We start from the raw sequence: 14,451 nt of genomic DNA, 5'->3' as shown, positions 1-14,451 counted from the left end.
CCTGATTTCTGTGTTTAACTGTGCAAGTATGGACACAAAGTTGCATCCGATTTACTCAACGCTAAGGACCAATAGCCTCACCATGATTCTTAATGCAAAATTCGAGCCAACATTTTCATAGATGTCTTCACACAAGATTATTGGCGATGACAGGAATTATGACATGACTTACTGTATCAGACATTAGTAGATCTAGTGCTAACAGACAGCAGCAAAATTAACACACTCAAAATGGCAGCAACAGAAATTATAACAAATTGTCAATGTCGTCAAGGGCAGATTTTCACTAGTGAGTTAATCAAGTTAATAAAGCCTTTATGCTTAGCGTCTGATAAGAGATTGTGAAATCTAAGTGAAAGTCAACCCAGTTCTTAACGTAAGATGTGTGTTTTTGATAAATTTTTACTGGCAGAGTTCTCCCAAATTAACTGTAACTGAAAAGAAAAAAGACAGCAGCATCTGCCATAAAGTAATGAATTGTTTAATTGTTTATCTTGCAGCTGAAAGGAGCATCTGTATTTCTTATTTTAAAATATACAGTTTGAGCTCAAGATAAAACATCTCAGTGAATTCATTGTTACCCATTCAGTCCCATATTAGTGGTTTATTACAAGTATATTGTACAATATATAGAAAAACACTGTCACCATACTCTTGGGACCAAAAAAAGTAAAGGTTTCATTTCTCAGGATCTGAGTTCCTCTACAAACTATAATAGAGCTTTTGACAAGATGAAGGATGATTATAAAATAAATCTTTTAAGTATACAATACAAATATTTAACAAGACTATCTTGCACAGGACCAATAATATATTGAATGCACTCTCCCTCTATACTTAGACCTCAACCAACATCACTAAAAACAGATTATCTGGTCAATATCACGGTGCTGTTTGTGTTACCTTACTGTGTGCATATTTGCTGCCACGTTTCCGATATTACAACAGTGACTACACTTCAAAAGCACTTCATTGTCTGAAAAGTGCTTTGAGCTGGTGAAAGATGCTATATAAATGCAAGTTCTTTCTTCCCTTCACTGAGGCCATGAGTTTTATTGGCATAACATTAGTAATGGGGAATTTACCCCAGTTAAACTGCTGACAAAAGCACTGTGTAAAGTATGTTTCCCTCACATTTACTTCATTTAAAAGTTAGCAAGTACTTGTTTGCTTGAATAGGAAGCAATACACAAGGTGGTTCAGCAATATACATCAATGCATGCCATTAGCAGAAATGTGTGTGTGTCTGGAAGATCTATTCACATCCTTAACATTGCAATAATGACAGAACTGTGCTTATAAACTGTAAAAAAAAAAGAAGCAAATTCTCACTATTTTAAGGGCAACTGCACTTCATCACATCAATAGTAATTGATGCTTTGCATCATTTTTTCCTTATAACATGTTTTATCTATCATGTTATAAATTAGCCATCTGAAATGCTCTTAATCTGCTTATAATGTATTACAGTTCAAGATTTACATTCAAAATTTTATTTTACTTATCATTGAGCAAAATGTTTGAAGTCATTTTACTTTTCACTGTTCAAATCATAAGTCATCTTCAACGAGACAATTCAAATGACTTACACAAACATTAGCAGAATACCACATAATGGTAATCACGCTCATGGGAATCCAGAAAAACTCTCACCTACCACGCAAAGTGAAAATGTGCTCCATTTCAGTATGCATATAAATTATACAGATTTTCAGATTTTTGATCTACAAGGGAGTCAAGAGTTATGGGGGGTGGGGTGGCAGCTGGAAAGTGAAGTTAAGGCCACAATCAGATCAGCTATGATCATATTGAACGGCCTATTGCTGCTCTTATTTATGCATAATAAGTATACATCTAAAATTAGCTCAAGAGGAAAACATTGGAAGTAAAATAGCAGACATGAGGGAACACCACCACCTGCAAGTTCCCCTCCAAGTCACACATGATCCGGAATTGGAATTATATCATCATTCCTTCACTGTCTCAGTGTCAAAATCCTGAAATTCCCTCCCTAAAAGCACTGTGGGTGTACCTACACCACATGGACTGCAGCAGGTCAAGCGAGCTGCTCACCACCACCTGCTCAAGGGCAATTAGGGACGGGCAATAAAGGCTGTCCTAGTCAGTGATGCTCACACCTTATGAACAAGTAAAAAACACTCCAATACCATACTTCAGAGAGTTAAAAAAACACAGCAATAATTGTCTGAATGGAAGCAGGTTCAGTTCTGTGGAAGAGCGAAGGGATCTGTCAGTACTGATTTACGGGCACAAGTCAGGAGTGTGATGGAATACTATTCACTTGCCTGGAAGGGTGCAGCTCCAACAACACTCAAAAAGCTCTACACCATCTCAGGTGGATAAGGCCTTTAACAAAAAGTGAATGGAATTAGTGGTTTTATCTCGAAGATGTAGAGAATATAAAACCCAATGAAAATGATTAGTATATCTAAATACTCTATCTGAGATGTTAAGATTAAGGGAAAAAAACTTGCATTTATATAGCACCTTTCACAACTTCAGAGCATCCCAAAGTGCTTTTCTGCCAATGAAGTAGAGTGCATTATTGGTCTACAAACTATAGGAAGGATAGTGAGGCTTTAGAGAGAAAGTCAACACAAATTTATCGGAATGATTCCTGGTCTGAGGAGAAACACATGTGGAGAAAGGTTTGAAATATCGTCGCTTTTCACATGAGAATGATGCAGGTTACTGAGTGATATGATAAAATAACATAGTGAGAGGGAGGAACTGAAGGAAATCAGTATGAGTAGAGAAATGGTGTTGGGGAAATTGATGGGATTGAAGGCCGATAAATCCCCAGGGCCTGATAATCTACATCCCAAAGTACTTAAGGAAATGGCCCTAGAAATAGTGGATGCATTGGTGGTCATCTTTCAAGATTCTATAGACTCTGGAACAGTTCCTACAGATTGGAGAGTAGCTAATGTAACCCCACCATTTAAAAAGGGAGGTAGAGAGAAAGCAGGGAATTATAGACAGGTCAGCCTGACGTCAGTAGTGGGGAAAATTCTGGAGTCCATTATCAAAGATTTTATAGCAGAGCACTTGGAGACCAGTGGTAGAATCGGGCAGAGTCAACATGGATTTACGAAAGGGAAATCATGCTTGACTAATCTACTAGAATTCTTCGAGGATGTAACTAGTAGAGTTGATGGGGGGGAGCCAGTGGATGTGGTTTATTTGGACTTTCAGAAGGCTTTCGACAAAGTCCCACATAAGAGATTTGCGTGTAAAATTAAAGTGCATGGGATTGGTGGTAATGTATTGTGATGGATAGAAAATTGGTTGGTAGACAGGAAACAAAGAGTAGGAATAAACGGGTCTTTTTCCGAATGGCAGGCAGTGACTAGTGGGGTACCCCAGGGAATGGTGCTAGGACCCCAGCTATTCACAATATATATTAATGATTTAGATGAGGGAACTAAATGTAATATCTCCAAATTTGCAGATGACAGAAAACTGGGTGGGAGGGTGAGTTGTGAGGAGGATGCAGAGAGGCGTCAGGGTGATTTGGACAAGTTGAGTAAGCGGGCAAATGCATGGCAGATGCAGTATAATGTGGATAAATGTGAGGTTATCCACTTTGTCAGCAAAAACAGGAAGGCAGATTATTATCTGAACGGCTATAAATTGAGAGAGGGGAATATGCAACGAAACCTGGGTGTTCATGTACACCAGTCGCTGAAGATAAGCATGCAGGTGCAACAGGCGAGAAAAAAGGGCAAACGGTATATAGGCCTTCATAATGAGAGGATTGGAGCACAGGAGCAGAATGTCTTGCTGCAATTATACAGGGCCTTGGTGAGGCCACACCTGGAATATTGTGTGCAGTTTTGGTCTCCTTATCTGAGGAAGAATGTTCTTGCTATAGAGGGAGTACAGCGAAGGTTTACCAGACTGATTCCTGAGATGGCGGGACTGACGTATGAGGAGAGATTGAGTCGGTTAGGATTATATTTGCTGGAGTACAGAAGAGTGAAGGGGGATCTCATAGAAACCTATAAAATTCGAACAGGACTTGACAGGGTCGATGCAGGAAGGATGTTCCCGATAGTGGGGGAGTCCAGAACCAGGGGGTCATAGTCTAAGGATACAGGACTGAGATGAGAAGCTGGGCGGCACAGTGGTGTAGTGGTTAGCACGCAGCCTCACAGCTCCAGCGACCCGGGTTCAATTCTGGGTACTGTCTGTGTGGAGTTTGCAACTTCTCCCTGTGACCGCGTGGGCTTTTGCTGGGTGCTCCGGTTTCCTCCCACAGCCAAAGACTTGCAGGTTGATGGGTAAATTGGCCATTATAAATTGCCCCTAGTATAGGTAGGTGGTAGGGGAATTGAGGTAAGGTGGGGACGTGGTAGGAATATGGGATTAATGTAGGATTAGTATAAATGGGTGGTTGATGTTCGGTACAGACTCAGTGGGCCGAAGGGCCTGTTTCAGTGCTGTATCTCTAAATAAATAAATACATTTCTTCACCCAGAAAGTGGTGAGCCTGGGGAATTCGCTACCACAGAAAGCAGTTGAGGCCAAAACATTGTATATTTTCAAGAAGGATTAGATATAGTTCTTGGGGCGAAAGGGATCAAAGGATATGGGGGGAAAGTGGGAGCAGGTTACTGAGTTGATCAGCCATGATCATAATGAATGGCGGAGCAAGCTTGAAGGGCCGAATGGCCTATTCCTGCTCATATTTTCTATGTTTCTAAGTGTTTGAAATTACGAAGAATTTTTTGAAAATTCGTTCCTGGGATGTGGGCATCGCTGGCTCGGCCAGCATTTATTGTCCATCCCCAATTGCCCTTGAGAAGGTGGTGGTGAGCTGTCTTCTTGAACTGCTGCATCCATGTGGGGTAGGTACACTCACAGTGCTGTTAGGAAGGGAGTTCGAGGATTTTAACACAGCAATAGTGAAGGAACTGCGTTATAGTTCCAAGTCAGATGATGTGTGGCTTGGAAGGGAACTTGCAGGTAGTGGTGTTCCCATGCATCTACTGCCCTTGTCCTTCTAGGTGGTAGAGGTTGTGGGTTTGGAAGGTGCTGTCTAAGGAGCCTTGGTGCATTACTGCAGTGTATCTTGTAGATGATACACATTGCTGCCACTGTGCGTTGGTGGTGGAGGGAGTGAATGTTAGTGAATGGGGTGCCAATCAAGCGGGCTGCTTTGTCCTGGATGGTGTCGAGCTCCTTGAGTGCTGTTGGAGCTGCACCCATCCAGGCAAGTGGAGAGTATTCCATCACACTCCTGACTTGTGCCTTGTGGATGGTGGACAGGCTTTTGGGAGGCAGGAGGTGAGTTACTCGCTGCAGGATTCCTAGCCTCTGACCTGCTCTTGTAGCCACGTGGCATAGTGTGGATGGAAATAGACTGTTCCCAGTAATTAAAGGATCTCGAATGAGGGGGCACAGATGCAAGATTAAATATAAGTGATTTAGAATAGACAGAAGAAATATCTTTATACAGAGAGATTTAAGGCTACGGAATTCACTTAGTGGGTTCTTGATTGAAGAACAAACTCTATCAATCATTAAGATTAGATTGGTTAGATTAATGAAAGAAAAGGGAATGAAGTATATGAGAACAAAATGGTAAATATGGTTAGCACTATTTGTTCGTGTGAAGGCAAAATGATGATGCAAACCAGTTGGGATGAATGGCCAGTTTTCATACTGTAACTTTTAAGCATTATTTCTTTTCCATTCTCAAGATGTGGGTATTACTGACAAAACCTGCTTTTATTGCCAATCTTTTCTTTCCCCTGAGAAGGTGGTGGTGAGCTTATAGAACTATGTAGTAAGTATGGCTACGGTGTTGTTTAGGTAGGGAGTTCCACAATTTTGTCCCAGTGACAATGAAGGAACTGTGATATATGTCCAATGTACAGCGAGATTGTCATTACTGCACAAAAAAGAATTCAAGACCATTCTGCTAAACATTAATCCATTGCATACCAACACAATACATGAACCAATACCATTAGTTTGGTCAGTTAAAAAAGGAAATCAAGAGTACTTGAATACATAAGGCATAATTAACAAAATGATCTCACAAATGATATTTTAATTCAAGTAAAGAGTTTCCAATTTCTTTCTCAATGATGTATTATGTGACATATTAACAGTAATTAATTACACTTAGCTTGACACCAGAATAAAGAATATGGAAATAAAGGATGTGCAATGAGGAATACAGAATCTTTTGTTTAATTGCACAATTTTATTCTACAACACTTGCATACACAGAATCTAATTGGTAAAGTAATTACGTGAAGTGAAATATTCAGAAAACTATATTTCACCACAATGAAGATCCTATTGCTTAGGGAAATTATATTGTGTAATAAGGTCATAAGGTCATAAGAACTAGGAGCAGGAGTAGGCAATTCAGCCCCTCAAGCCTGCTCAATAAATTGGATACCATTCAAATCAAAGCTGAAATATTGCAGGTGCTGTTGAAATATATGTGACCTCTTGACCTCCTCTGATTGATCCCTCATTAATGCATCTACTTTAGGCCCTTTCTTCACAGGAAAGATATTCACTTCAATTTATTAAACATTAACTTCAAGTGAGTCAACAATTTAGCATTTTGTTCCACCATAATTTTAAATAAAAGTTCAATCTTCTCGAATCTCCGTCACCATCAAAACGGTCACATAATTCCTGAGCTGATATGTCCTTTGCTGATTGTTATTTATTTCTTATATCTCTAAGTTCCTCATGCCACATATCATTCTGGGGGAAAAGGTGGTCAGAAATCCTTTTGCCAGCCCTCAGCCAATATAGTTACTTAGCCAAGACAATAGGATATACCCAAGAATATTCTGTAGTGGCTCACCAATTCATCAATCTCTTCATTCCTTGTAGAGCAGCCCCAATATTCTTCTTATCACTGTGCCAGACAGGTACCCCATGTACACTTGGTTGTAGGGGTGGGGGGTGGTGTGTGGTGGGGGGGGGGGGGGAGTGCAGAGGTTGGCACTCCCTTGGGGCTGGGGTTCATCACTTCCACTGATCCACAGGAGGCCAGATTGCAGATGACAACCAACTCCTTCAAAACCCCATACCCATTCAATCCCCCAATCTCTCAATTGTGGAGCCTCATGCCTACAGACTAGTGATGTGAGATGGTACCACTGAAGCAGGATGCCTACTCTTTCATTCACTCAGCCTAAGTGCTGGAATTCCTCAGTACATCTTCCAATACCTCCTAGAGCTGTCTATGTGACACCAGCAGTTTTCCTCTCATGGCTGGGCCCTCAAAGTCCTCATTGTTATAATTCTCAGCAAAACTGGGCCAGGTCCTCACCCTCTGGTGAAGACTTCCATTGGCTGTCCTTGCCAGCAGCAGCTGCTAGAGCTGGATGTTTCACCATTTACAGACCTTCCAGCTCACTATCTAGCCCATGCCGAGTCCCAGTGTCTGAGCTGGTGCCTGGAAGGGATGGTGCACCTGCCAATGCAGCCTCAGAAGTTTTGTCTTCTTTTGAAGTTTATGCTTCTGAAGCTGCCTCGTGGTCTTGAAGGCTCTGGAAGAAAGTGAAAAAGGAGATGATGGGAAAGTGAAGCTGTGCGTATGACAACTTTGAGAATGAAGATTGAAGTTGCTAAGCTTGCTGCATCTGTGTCAAGATGAATGAAGGGCTACAAATAACATGCAGGTGCCTTGCTTGGGTACACCACCAGCCCACTCCTCATGCAACAATATCACGGAGACTTGCGGCCTGCTCGGTCCCCTGCCCACATGATTCCCAATGTGAGTTAAGATAAGGGCTTAGGATATTGCTCCCAAGGTCATTATTATCAGGGCGGGTTCCAATACACCCAAACTCTATGACTACCTTTTCCAAGACCCACTCTCACTACCAGAAAGGAAATCACGAGGGTCTTGAAGAATATTTGGTGATGTCAGTTATAATGAAAATGCTGCAGAAGCAATTTATTCAATGGATGGAATGCTGGATGGCATTGTATAGCTTAGAGCCAGCTCTTGTACATTGTTTTCTGACAAGTTTAGACTACTTGCATCTTCTCTGTAGAAATAATGTGAAATGCTGTATATGCAGCTAGACCTAGTACTTGAGCAGGGAATGTTATATTGATAAGGTCAGTTTGTGGCAATGAGATATCATGAACAAGATAAATGATAACACAATTTAAAAAAAAATCTATTAACAACTATTTACCTTTCCAACGTTCATCTAATTTCCGAAATGTTATGGATATGATCGTCCGCCTCTGCTAATATTAGCTCATCCACATATTAAAAAGTAATATTATTACAAAATAAAAAAATAGCTGAAGACAAATACGATTTAAGTATTAAGCAATTTACAGGTTCTTTCCCTAATCTGTATACAGTATTTGCTGCTGATGGTGCAGTCTGCTCTATATTGGGAAGACCAAACACTGATCAGATAATTACTTCGCTGAATACCTCTCTTCTGTCCATAAGTGAAATCTTGAGCTCCATGGTGTAAGGACAGTACGATCGATAACCTGACAAGAATATTTATCAAGGGCAAGACGAATCCTTAACCCTTCACCTTAACTCCTGGTGAGGAATCCGTTTGGGGTAAATACCCACTTTATATCTAAAAGGTAATTGATGCCTAAATTCGGATTAAACAGTTTTACATTAATCAGTTTGGCTTATATTAGCACTTACTATGAATTGCTGTCTCATGCTTAAATCATATTTGTCTTCAGCTATATTTTTATTATGTATAAAATTACTTTTTAATATGTGGATGAGTTAATATTAGCAATTTATCATTAGGATCCACACAAGCTACTGAATGAATGAATTAACCCAGTAAAAGAAGGGTTGAGAAGGTGAAGCTGTTTCCATTGGCAAAAGGGTTAGTAGCCAGAGGACACATATTTATGGTAATTGCCAAAAGAACCAGAGGGGAGATGAGAGAATTTTAAAAAAAAATTAAATTCGGCATGTTATGATGACCTGGAATGCACTGCCTAAAAGTGTGGTGGAAGCAGATTTGATAACTGTCAAAAGGGAATTGAATATATACCAGAAAAATAAAACATTTGTGAGGCTATAGGGAGTGCGACTCCTTGGTTAGCTCTTTCAAACGCCAGCACAGGTATGATGGGCTAACTGGCTTCTTTCCATGCTGTATGATTCTGAGAAGGCAGACAACAAAGTCATGAACTGACAGTTGTTTATCAACCTTAGAATCATAGCTGACAGCATTGAACTTGAGCACTCGGGTGGAAATCCCTTTGGCCAAATTCAGGACCTGAAATGGGTGTTGTGTCCAAAATTGGGCCTTGGGCCTCAATATTATCTGGTCGAGCTACCAGCATCTGGTAGACGTCTACAGACAGCTCATCTATTTTAAGAAAACCAATGTGGAGCCACTTGCCTTGGCTTAAATCTCAGAGAACAAAGGACAGTACAGCACAGGAACAGGCCATTCAGCCCTCCAAGCCTGCGTTGATATTGATGCCTGCCTAAACTAAAACCTTCTGCACTTCCGGGGACCGTATCCCTCTATTCCCATCCTATTCATGTATTTGTCAAGATGCCTCTTAAACGTCGCTATCTCACCTGCCTTAATCTCAGAGAAACTTGTACACACAAATTAATCACCGACATCTACCTGGCATAAATGCACAGTCATAACTTCTATAACCTGTCCCTCTTTCTGTCGGAGATACATTTTCTGATTGTACAAAGACATCTTTCTGCATGTGATAGACACACAACTTTTTTGTTTTCTATTGAAAAGAAAACTATAAAAACTACTGAAAGAACTGGAACTAAACACCAAAGGATTGAAGACTGAAATTCAAGGCAGAATTTTTAAGCGCTGATGGGGGTGAGTGAGGAGGTGGATGGGAACAAAAATCTATGCCACTGGCCAGCTTGCTGGTCTGCCTGCACCATCTGGCTCGTGGGCCATTTTCTCGGGGGCAGGATAGGAGTTGGCAGGGCTACCTGCCCACAAGTGGAGGGTAGCCAATTAAGGCTATTTAAAGGCCACTTAAGAAAATTTCCAGTTGGCCTCTGAGCAACCCCTCCCCCCACAACCCTGAAGAGTCAGCGATCAGGCCAGCTGCCTGGAGGCAGCGGACCCGGGGATCAGCAATCCAGGAAGGCTGTGAGTACCTCCCCGATTGCCTAGTGGCAGCTACGGCCACAAACTGCCCTGTGAAGGGATTCCCATTCAGAATGCGCCTCTCTCTCAGCTGAACTGCAAGCTGCTGCTTCAGTGGTGGAAGGCCTCCTATTGACCCTTCAGCTTTGAGAGCCCACCTATCATCCTTAATTGGATGGAGAGCCTACCCTCTGGCCACTAATTGGCCAATTCAGGGAAAATCACTACTGGGTGATTGTTTCCCACACAGTGGGCTGGATCTTGTTCCCCCAATGCCGGGGGCAGCGGTGGGTGAAGAAAATGGCAGCCGCCATGCACGGGCCCTGCACTGCCGCAATCTTGCATCCGGTAGCTACTTAGCATATGCGCAGTGGCCACCCCTCCCAATCACAGGGCAGGGGCAGCCTCGCTGATGCCATTCCTGGCATCACCTGATGAAGGAGCTGGTGCTGGCCCTGCAAACAGCACAACATAACAGAGAGTTGACCCCTTCCCCCCTCCATACTCAACGAAATGCAGAGTTGACTCCTTTCCGCACCCCTCTCCCCCTCACTATACACTACATAGTGCAGAGTTGACCCCTTGCCAACCTTGGTGGAGCCAGCTTTCCCTGGACGGGAAGGTGAAGGCGCGTGTGCGCTGCACTTCGCACTGAAGATCGGGAACTGAAGGTAAGATCGCTGTGGTTTACCTTTAAATTAATGCAAAGATGTAATTTAAATATGAAAACTCGGGTCCCATCACAGAGTGGAGGAGGGGCCGGCACAGAGCTTCCCCGCTGCCGGGAAGATCATCCCCGCCAATCCCAGCATCGGATTCCATGGTGGCCGCTGCCGGTCCAATTTTCCAGCCCTACTGCCACGGAATCCAATGTCATGCTGGGAACAAAATCTCACCCAGTGCGGGATTGTGACCCCCATTTGACTCCCAAGTTGGGGTCCCAATCCAAAGGGCAAAACCCTGTCCTTAGTGTCAAAAACACGATCATATAGACACATACATACACACACATATATACATCCTATATATCCTTACTTTCCCAAAAAACCTCCACAGTTCTATTCACCAATCTGAATGATATGCATTACAATTCAGTCTCTTGGTGTCAATCACCTCACAGCCATATTGGGATCCCTGATGAGTTTCAAATCAGTACAGTACTGGCACCTAGACATGCACTTCGCTCATGTACCTGCTAGAATCTAAGGACTTTACAAGGGGTCATACACAGGTCTAGATAATCGTTATGTCGCCCTTTCTGATCCTCCAGAGCGCACAAAAATAATAGAAACAATTACCTTTAGAGGGCTTCTTCTCTTCCATCACCCACAGAAATGTTAGGAGTGTGCAATGTTCAGGCACCAACCAGTTCTGACCTAAAATGGCAGTTGGGGTCCTCGTTATGTCAGGTCATAAGATCCTGATTTCCACATCAAAAGGAGTCTATTGCTTGAATCTGGCGTATACTTTGGATACCGAGTGGTATACCCTTTTTAAAATGGAGCTGGCTGCATTGTTGTTTTTCGACAGACTACTAAGGCCACTGACCTCCATTTTGAAGCCATTACCATCTCATTGACACCAGGGGAGGGCACTCAAAGCTTTTTTTTGTATTTGTTTCAGACTCCCAGCATTTGCAGTTTGTTGCTTTATACTGTAGGAATAATTGCTTCAGCTGTAGCATGTACCCTATAGTGCAAAATAGACCAGAGAATCAAGAATTATTTATGGCAAGTGTACAATAAAATTAGATTCATGAGTAGTTTTCTAATTTTTAATGTGCAAGACATATAAAACATAACAGCTTCCAGGTTGACCATAGTTGCAAAGCTGAGATACTTCAGGGTCTGTAGTATATCAAATAATGTCCAACTTGTCTCCCCGGTGAGACATGTCTGCTGTAGTTTATCCATACTGCAACAATTTTTACTGCCAATGTCTACATGTTTTATTGCATTGTATGAAATAAAGCTATCAGGGGCAATAGTGTTGTAAAACTAGTTTGTTGTCCTTTAGATCATTTCTTTCATTACTACTTCTGATACAGCTTTGCATACTTTGTAAAAAAAAAAATTACACCCGAGTACCAAAACCCAAGCATGTGAACTGAAGCTGAGTGGCATTGCAATAAAAGCAAAATACTGTGGATGCTGAAAATCTGAAACAAAAACAGGTGCTGGCACCATTTTTAAAGGGCTTCAAGCCCTTAGAAGATATTTGAATTTTTAAAGGCACATTATTTGACATTGTCCTTAAAAAATTAAACAAAAGCTGGAGGCCCTTCCCCTCCCCCCACCCCCCCCTCCCCCCCATCCCACCCCAATGTCTGTCTTTGGGCCTATCGAGATGTAATAAACATTATTCCCAACCCAAACTTCCCCCTCCCCACAACCTCGTTACCTTTACCCTTCAACCCCTTCCCACCATGCCCTCAGCCAATACAAAGTGTTTTCCCCACTTCCCCCCACCACCCACCCTGAGAATTTCACTCCCCCCCCACCCCCCCCGACCACCAGTGTCACGCCTTGGAACTTCGAACAGAGTTCCAAAGGTACGGGAGTCCTGGCCGGCAGCTGGAATATTGGCGTGGGACAGCCGCCGGGACAAGGTAAGTTAATTTGCATGTTTTTAACTTAATTTTAATATTAAAATAAAGGCCCGACCATTGAGCGGAGTGGGGAGAGGGGCCGCACTGAGGCCTCGCCACCACCAGTAAAATGCTTCGGGGCCTTCTCGACGTCGGGGGTCCTAGCGAGCCTCACCGGGAAGAATTTTCTGTGATCCCCCCGCTCCCGCCACCACCCCTGATGCCGGAGAGCTAGTAAAATTCAGCCCAATGTTTCAGGTCTGTGACCTTTCATCAGAACGGATAAATGTTAGAAATGTAATTGGCTTTGAGCAAGTGAAAGGGGGTGGTGGGGGGAGGGGATAGAACAACAAGGGAAGGTCTGTGATAGAATAAAAGTAAAATACTGCAGATACTGAAAATCTGAAATAAAAACAAGAAATGCTGGAAATACTCAGCAGGTCTGGCAGCATCTGTGGAGAGAGAAGCAGAGTTAGCATTTCAGGTCAGTGACCTTTCATCCGAACTGGCAGAGCCAGAAATGTAATAGGTTTTAAGCAAGTAAAGCAGGGGTGGAGCAAGAAATAACAAAAGAGGTGTTGATAGGACAAAACCACAGAGAATAACTGACCAGAAGGTCATGGAGCAAAGGCAAATGTATGTTAATGGGTGCTGAAAGACAAAGCATTAGTACTGAGAGGGTGTGAATTGACAGAAAACTGAACAGCCTGGCCCCAAGCACAAACATGAAAACAACAATGGGTAGGCACAGTAGAAACAAACTAAACAAACTAAAATAAAATAAACACATAAAAAATAAAAAATAGCTAAAAATAAAAAGGGGGGGCCCGTCATGCTCTGAAATTATTGAACTCAGTGTTCAGTCTGACAGGCTATAGCATGCCTAATCGGTAAATGAGAATCTGTTAATCGAGCTTGCATTGATGTTCACTGGAACACTGATCTGATAGGGTGGAGGGAAGGAGAGATTAAATGACAAAGATGTCGTGAACAAAAGGCAACGGGAGTATTAATAGCCGTAGTAAAAGACAAAGCATTTGTCCAGATAGAGCATTCATGGCAGAATAATGAATAGCTCTGTCCAAAAGCAAAAACAAGAAAAATAAGTCTAAGACTGGCAAATGGAAAAGAAAAAAACAAAATGGCAGTCATGGTCTAAAATTGTTGAATTTAATGTTGAGTCCAGAAGGCTGTAAAGTGCCTAATCGGAAGATGAGGTGCTGGTCCTCGAGCTTGTGCTGAGCTTCACTGGAACACTGCAGCAGGCTGAGGTCAGACATGTTGGCATGAGGACAGGGTGGTGAATTAAAATAGCAAGTAACCGGAGACTCGGAGTCATGCTTGTGGCCTGAATGGAGGTGTTCCACAAAGCAGTCACCCAATCTGCGTTTGGTCTCCCTAGTGTAGTGGAGGCTGCATTGTGAGCAGCGAATACACTATACTAAATTGAAAGAAGTACAAGTAAACTGTTGCTCACCTGGATAGAGTGTTTGGGGCCTTGGATGGTGAGGAGAGAGGAGGTAAAAGGGCAGGTACTACAACTCCTGTGATTGCAGGGGAAGGTGCTGTGGGAAGAGAACGAGGTGTTAGGGTGTTGGAGGAGCGGACCAGGGTGTTGCAGAGGGAACGGTCCCTTCGGATTGCTGACAGGGGAAGGGAGGGCAAAACTTGTTTGGTGGTGGCATCACCTGGAGGTGCTGGAAATGGCGGAGGATGATCCTTTGG

The sequence above is a fragment of the Heterodontus francisci genome, chromosome 7 (assembly GCF_036365525.1).
Source record: "Heterodontus francisci isolate sHetFra1 chromosome 7, sHetFra1.hap1, whole genome shotgun sequence".
In the NCBI taxonomy this organism is placed as follows: Eukaryota; Metazoa; Chordata; class Chondrichthyes; order Heterodontiformes; family Heterodontidae; genus Heterodontus; species Heterodontus francisci.
This window is presented reverse-complemented; position numbering follows the sequence as displayed.